The following is an 8,267-nucleotide window of genomic DNA, read 5'->3' as shown; positions in this document are numbered from 1 at the left end:
TGAAAGCTGTATTAGGGCAATCCCAGCAACAAGGAATAAAAAAAGAATTCAAGTACACAGTGATAATTGGGAGCTGAAAAATAGGCTTGGGGAATTAGAGTCAAAATTAGAAGCTCCATGCGCTTTGGAAGACATGAACTACACACACTACAAATGAGACAATTCTCTTCCCTTGGATATGAACAAAAACAAAAACCGACAAAACAAAAACAAACAAAAAAAACAGGCACACCATGGGTGCTACTGCTATTAATATTTTGTGATTGACCTGAAGGCACAAATAACTCAGAAGGGAAGATGAAAAAGCCACATTGGTCTTTTCATTTACAGGGAACAACAAATATTTAAGATTTAATCTACTGAAATGTTTCCAGTTTTAACTTCCCTTTAAAATAGGGAAGAAAACCTATTCTCATATCTGCTGGGAGGAAAAAAGAAAAACAATACTCAAAAGTCCTGGATTTCTCTTAACACATGTGCAGAAGAGTTAGCATGGCAGGCCTGAGACTTCTATCCTTAGAAAGCCCTGCCTAGAAGGCTGATGTCACAAAACATGGGTTTCACAAGGGCTCCTACCATTCTATTTTCTTTTCTTTTTTTTAACCATGAGAATCTCAGTCCCAGAACCCATATCCTACCCTTCTAAAACTGTCAGACTGGCTCACTGTGCCTAAACTGTACAGTGTGGTATAACCTAAATACCTGCATTCCTTCTGGGAGTCTGAAATTTTGGTACATGCTAGACAGAGGATGCCTACATGGCCAGCCCACAATAAAAACCTGACACATTCTCTAATGAGCTTCCTAGAGACATTTGACAGTGTGGAATGCCTGTGGTCACAACTTCATGTTTTCTAAACAGTGGAAAAACAAGTGAAGTTTTTCTGTTAAGTAGGAAAGGACTAAAAATTCCTTTTTTAACCACATATATGGTGATAAGAAAAACATTGGTTTCTAGTTTCTATTAAGAAACAGAAGATTCTAGGGGAAAAAAATATGATGCAGCCAATTTGGAAAACAGCTTCACAGTTTCTCAAAAATTTATGTATAGGCTGGGCGCAGTGGCTCATGCCTGTAATCCCAGCACTCTGGGAGGCCAAGGCAGGAGGATCACTTGAGGTCAGGAGTTCAAGACTAACCTAAGCAAGAGTGAGACCCTGTCTCTACTAAAAAAAATAGAAAAAATTAGCCAGTCAACTAAAAATAGAAACAAACAAAAAAATTAGCTGGGTGTGGTGGCTCGTGCCTGTAGTCCCAGCTACTGGGGAGGCTGAGGCAGAAGGATCACTTGAGCCCAGGAGTTTGAGGTCGCTGTGAGCTAGGCTGACGCCATGGCACTCACTCTAGCCTGGGTAACAAAGTGAGACTCTGTCTCAAAAAAAAAAAAAAAGCTACCTGGCAATTCCACTCGTATGTGTTTACCCAGAAGAAATGAAAACATATCCATACGAAGACTTGCACACAAATGTTCATATCAGTTATTCAGAATAACCACAAATTGGAAATAACTAAAATGTCCATCTGTGGGTGAACTGATATAGAAATTGTGGTGTATCACACTGGAGAAAGGACACCCTTTTCAGTAAATGGTGTTAGAAGAATTGAATTGACATACGCAGAAGAATGAAATTAGATCACCAATATGGGGGACAAACATCCTTTGGCTGCTGTTATTTGCACTGAAAAGGACACCTCACTACTACTGTGATGTCCCTGCCAACAAACCATAATATGAATCTAAACATATTCAGATAAATCTCAAATGAAGGAGTTTCTCCTAACCTACCTGTACTCTTCAAAAACATTATGAGCAAAAGAGAAAGTCTGAGGAATCGTGCCAGATTAAAGGAGACAACAGAAACATGACAGCTTAAGACAATCCATAATAGTAGACAGAATTGGGGAAAAATCAGTTATAAGTAATTTTAAATAAAAAACAATAAATTAAATATGGACTGTAGATTAGATAACATGTTAGCAAGCCAGACACAGTGGCTCATGCCTGTAATCCCGGCACTTTGGGAGGCTGAGGCAGGAGGATCGCTTGAGTCCAGGATTTTGAGGTTGTAGTGAGCTACGATGATGCCACTGCACTCTAGCTGGGGCAACAGAGTGAGACTCTGTCTCAAAAACAAATAAACAAAAGAAAAATAACAACAACCAAAAAAACAACCTCAAAAACATGTCATCAATATAATTCTTCTTTGATCATGAAACCCTGATTCTAGAAGAGAATGTCCTTGTTCTTAGAAAATATACTTAAATATTATTAAGAGCTAAGGAAATATCACCTCTACAGCATAATCTCAAATGCTTTGGGGAAAATGAAAATACAGACATGATAAAAGTGTGAAGGGAGAAAAGCCACAATGACACCTGATAGCTGGTAGCAGCTAGGTCTTGGTGTTTTCAACTCATGATAAATGATTTGTACAGTATCAACAATTATCAAACAAAACCATTCAGTAACAATGGTAGAAAAAGAAAAGGAGCCCTTTTGTGAAGCTAGGTCAAAGGAAGGAAGAAGCTGTGAAATACCACCATTATGTCTCTGTCTCTGAGAATAATAAAGAAAACCCCCATCTATTACTTGACACATCAGCCACCTGAGATCCCCACCCCTCACGAAAGACCCACATCAACATAATACTAACCTATTACCTGACACATCAACTACCCTATCATCTTAGCCATCTGAGACCCCACCCCTTGGACCACCCCAACTTAATAAAAGTGAGAAAAATCGGGCAGATGGGGCTCAAAATTTGGTGACGAGCCCCTTCTGAGCACCCCCGGCGAATAAACTTTGATTCTCTGACTCTCCGTGTGCCGCTCGTTTGTCCTTGGGACCACCCGCTGTAACACTTGCTGTAACAAGAAATCACAGAATATTCTCACCTCTCCACTCCCCCTTCTCCTTTACTCCTCCCCAGACGGGTCTCCCCTTCACAAAAAAAAAAAAAAAAAAGAAAGAAAAAACAACAAAAAAGGTTAGAAGGGGATAGGGACTATCCAGCTTCCTACAGGGATAAGAGAGGAGCTAAAGTCAAATACAGCTGGGGCTCTGAAGCAATGCCAGGTTCATAGATTTTAGAAAACTAAGCACTTACCAGGAAATTAAACAGTACTAAAAACAAGGGACAACCACTCACCATGTCCCAAGAACTGTTTTAAGATTTTTATTTGTACTATCTCGTTTAATTCTCAAAACACCCTACTAATCAGGTACTAATATCATCCCAAAATACAGAAAAACAATCAGAGGAACAGTCAGTTTAAGTATTAATAACTCGCCAACATTCCATCTTAAAAAAGTTCTAGAACGGGTGGAAGGGGAAGAGGGTGGAAGGGGAAAAGGGGTGACAAAGGCGAGATGAGGAAGCGGAGAGCGCGGGAAACCCCAACACCAGAGGATGGACGACCTCGGCCCGATCCAAATACGAAGAAGCTTTGGCAAAGGGAACACCGCCCGAAGCCCTGGCTCTCTTACCACAATCGATGGTTGTGTCTTACCGGGAGATAAGAAAGTTTGGAAGGGTGGAAAACGCTGAACAAATTCAGCACAATGACAAAAAAGATGGCAGCAACTTTTCCTCTGGGAGCGGAAGATCGCACGCCTCCAGGTAGTGAGGGGACTACACTTCCCAGAATTCCCTTGCCCTGGCCACCTGAGCGGAAGTGCCAGAGACGCGACGGAACTTGAGGAAACTTCCCAGAAAGCACCATCCACTGTTTCGCCATCTTGAGGCGGAAACGTTTGGGGCGCTTTGGAGCTCTTGGACGATAGTTTTCACCATGCCCCAGAAGAGCAAAGTTCACATTTCCGACCTCGAGAGTGGTAGTATGGATTCCTACTCTGCAGCTTAAAGTTACCCTCTGCTGAGTACTAGAGCAGAAAACACTCCACAGACATGATTCTTACAAGACTAAACATATCCAATTATTACAGTATGGCTGGAAGAGTAAACATCGAGCCAAGAGATAAAATCTTCAAGGAATGAAAGGGGAGTTTCCACTTAGGGGAAAGTACTCAATGCTCATCAGTAATACAATGATTTATAATAAATTTATACACTGCAATAATATCCACCAATCAAAGTGGATATCAAAGTGAATCAAAGTCATCAACTTCCAACTATATGGACAAATGTCATGGACAAAAAAGCTAAGGAAATGATGTCTGACGCAAAATAGTACATATTGTACGATTCCTTTTTTGTAAAGTACATGAACCTTGATTTTACAATTTAGTGGCTGATACGGGAAAAAGATTGTGAATAGAATGAGATAACAGGGGTGCTTTCAGGGTGCTGAGTTTGTCCTGGTCCTCCAAGAAATGGACACCAAGACAGTAAGACAAAATTTAATAAACAAGAATATTATGGCCAGGTCCAGGGGATCACGCTTGTAATCCTAGCACTCTGGGAGGCAGAGGTGGGAGGATTGCTTGAGCTCGGGAATTGGAGACTAGCCTGAGCAAGAGCGAGACCCCATCTCTACTAAAAATTGAAAAATTAGCTCAGCGTTGTGGCATGCACCTGTAGTCCCAGCTACTCAGGAGGCTGAGGCAGGAGGGTCACTTGAGCCTGGGGGGTTTGAATTGCAGTGAGCTATCATGATGCCACTGCACTCTACCTAGGATGACAGAGCAAGACTCTGTCTCAAAAAAAGAAAAAAAATTGGGGACAATAATTTGGCCCATGGGAAGCAGCTCTAAGCCAGATCCAGTCAAGCAATCAGCATTGGCTCTCTTCACTTCTACCTCTCTCAAATAAGTCATTTGGCTTTTAGTGGCAACAATTTCCCCTTCATAATAGTTCTTTAGAAACAGATTTATACGGTCACTAAAAAATCATTTCAATTTAAATGAAGGCGACTCCAGCAATAGGTCTACCCAAAAAGCCATCCAACTGATGCAACTCCTCCCACCTAGTGACTCCTATAGAGTGGAAGTCTTTTGGAGTCTCTGGATTACATATTAATATGATAGCCAACTCCTCCTCATGGGTTTCTAATACAAACAACTACTCTCAGCAGCTGAGAGGTATATGTCTTTGTCTTTTCGGGTTTTTTGTCTGTTTGTTTTTTAGAAACTGGGTCTTGCTCTGTCACCCAGGCTGAAGTGCAGTGGCCCAATCACGGCTTACTGTAACCTTAAACTCATAGGCTCGAGCGATCCTCCCGCCTCAGCCTCCCAAGTAGCTGGGACTACAGGCATACACCTCCACCACGTCTGGCTAATTTAAAAAAATTTTTTTTTGTAGAGACAGGGTCTCACTACATTGCTCAAGCTGGTCTCAAACTCCTGGCCTCAAGTGATCCTCCTCAGCCTCCCAAAGTGCTGGGATCACAGGCATAAGCCTTGGCACCCAGCAGGTATACTTCTCTTAAAAGACAACTCTCAGCAGCTGATGGGGCCCTACATGAGAAAGAAGCCATCAAAGGCTCTGACCCATGACCCTTCAAGTGCAACTGCCTATTTTACCCTGGGTCATGAAAGTGACACCCCACAGGCTGTGGAGCAGTCACTGAAGCCTTCTTATTAAATGGAAATGGAACCTACTTGATAAAGCTAGAACTGGGCTCTCAGGCATATTCAAGCTGCAAATGAATGTGGCTTCTCCCACCCTCTGTCCTTTGCCCAAGTCCATGGCTATAGGAGAAGTCACTCCCTCCCAGCCTACTGGCCATTCGTGGGTCCCCTTAAGATAAACTGACTCCAGTGAAAAGTGAGTCCATTTATTTCACAGACAGCAGCAGCACCACCACACATGGAGCCATTGGAGAGCTGCCACTTTCCATCCCTTGCCCAGGAAATTCCTGATATAGGATGAACCCAAGCAATGGCCCAAATCACAGAGCTGATTGCAGTCACTTTGGCAGTAGAGGACATTATCAAGAAAATTATGTCAATTTTTCATATTTTTACAGAATCCTGGGATGTTTGGTCCAGTCAGTAAGTATAAAATAGATTTCACATTTAGGGTCATCCCCTATGGGACCATCCACGTTGGAAATATATTGCCTCTCAGATCCCACAAGTTATAGTCTTTCATTATCTCAGCTCCTACCACGGCCCCCTGGAGTTGGCTCACTTAAATGCCACAGCTATCTTACTTGTTCCCGTATCTCAAACTTAATACCTTCATCACAAACCCCCGGCCTTTAAACTTTGGGCCAAAAGCCATGGCATCTCCATGCCAGTGGCCCTAACCCAAACCCTGCCCTTCCCCTCCTAATGTGACCATTTGGTGTCATCCCACCTCTATCTCCTATAACTTTCCCAACTGCCCTTTCTTCTCATTCACCTTATCCCCCAAGTTTCAATCCATGCAGCCATGCTTACAATTTGTTCCAAGGCTAGCCATAGCCAATGCTAACATGATTATTGTAGACTGCTTAACTGAAGCTCCCACCCTCCCTTCTTATGTAAGTCTCTGCAATTCTGTATTTTCCTACACAATGTAGTCATACTCTGTAAGAAGCTAAAGCTTACTGGCAGGTCCTTACTTACTTAAAACATACCTAAGCCCTGATGAACGACAGCACACAGGGATCTACCATTTCCCATTACAGACTCCACTGCATCAAAGAATTCCCAGATTTGTCCTTGTCCCATTCTATTTGTTCCTCACATATTGCTCTCTTGTTAAAAGCTAATGCCCTACAAATTAGATAACATACACCCACTGGTGTCCCACCACTGAATTTCATCCTTTAGGTGAAATTAGCCCTACAAAGAGGCCTCAAAGTCTACCTTCTTCTGTGTGTAACAGTTGGGACCTGGAAATGATAACTGCCCCAACATGTCCCACAATGACCTACACAACCACATAAGCTCTAATCTCCTTGTCCAACAATCTATGCTTCACTCTCCACTATTCCCTTACCACACCACTTCCTACTTTAACTTACCAGATAATACCCACAAAACAGCAACAGAACATGTCACCCAAGAGATAAAACTTCGATAATGCTGGGCCTGCTAACAGGCATCCCAGTCTGAGGAACCACTCATACGATGAATTCCCACACTATTGGAGGTATTCGATGTCCATATTAACTACTCACCACTCTCTTTGGTTACCCTCCAGCTCCTTTACTTCCCTGGGAACTCCCTCAACCTCACCAGGTTCTTCCTTAACTTTCCTTTCACAAATCCCACATGCTTCCTGGCCTCTAACAATTGATACCATATACAGCTATTGAAACTATATGGCCCTCACACGTATACAATGGTGTATGCCCTTCTGACAAAGAGCAGAGCAGGCCACCTTTATATCTATTACAAATTAGGCCTCATTGCAATCTTTGGTATAATAGGTTCTAAAGCAGACTTAGCTATTAGAGGTAGCTGTTAGCCAAATATTAATAACATGACAACTCCTGGCAGACCATATATACCAAACAGCCCAAGATTTAGAAGCCCTTAATAAAATATAAAGTTCTGTAGTTTCTATAGTAGCTAATAAAATACCACCTTAGACTACATCCTGGCATTCAAGGTGGACCGTTGAAATGAACCTCTGGCCGCATGTAGGTCATTAAAATAGGAAAGGTCTCCAGAATAGTTCAACAGATAAACCAACAAGTCAAAATAGCCATTACTAAATTACTAAAATATGGCAAGAGATTTCCTGAATCCCCATTGATTTCTTCTCCTGGCTGCCTCCTCCTGCCTGGATTAACATTATCTGGCCTAATATTATCTTTCAGGGAGTTATGATTGCTGGCCTAATTATTATTTATTGGGCCAACCTGGCATATTTGGTCTTTCTCAAATATGTTTATTTATAGGAAACCTGGGAGGTCACTGTGCTAACACAAACATCAGGGATGAGTTGTGAAGATCGTAGGAAAGAAACTTGAATTTTAACTTAGTGGAAGCAACCTGGAAGCCTAATCTCCCCATGTCCATTGCCTCCTTCACAAGTGCGCATGTCCTCCTGCCACCTCTTTTAAACTCTGTGCTGGCAAGATTTGCCTTTTATAAAATGCTTGAACACTGACAACTCTTTCTCTTTCTCTCTGCTCTGGACCTTTTCTTGAACAGCCACTTCCCTCTCCCCCATCTTTCTTTGATCATTCCAAAGGACTACTGTCATGAATTTTGACATCCAAACCTATGTAACCTTGGAGGGAGTTTCCACATGTCACAGTGGAGGTGTAGTAATAGGCATATAGATCGGCAGGGAAAAATAAATTTTTTTGCAGATAACATGATTGTCTACATAGAAAATCACAAGGAATCTACAGAACAGCTACTT

This window comes from Propithecus coquereli, unplaced genomic scaffold (genome assembly GCF_000956105.1).
Source record: "Propithecus coquereli isolate 6110/MARCELLA unplaced genomic scaffold, Pcoq_1.0 Scaffold42, whole genome shotgun sequence".
Classification (NCBI taxonomy): Eukaryota; Metazoa; Chordata; class Mammalia; order Primates; family Indriidae; genus Propithecus; species Propithecus coquereli.
The sequence above is the reverse complement of the archived record's forward strand: the minus strand, read 5'-3'. Positions refer to the sequence as shown.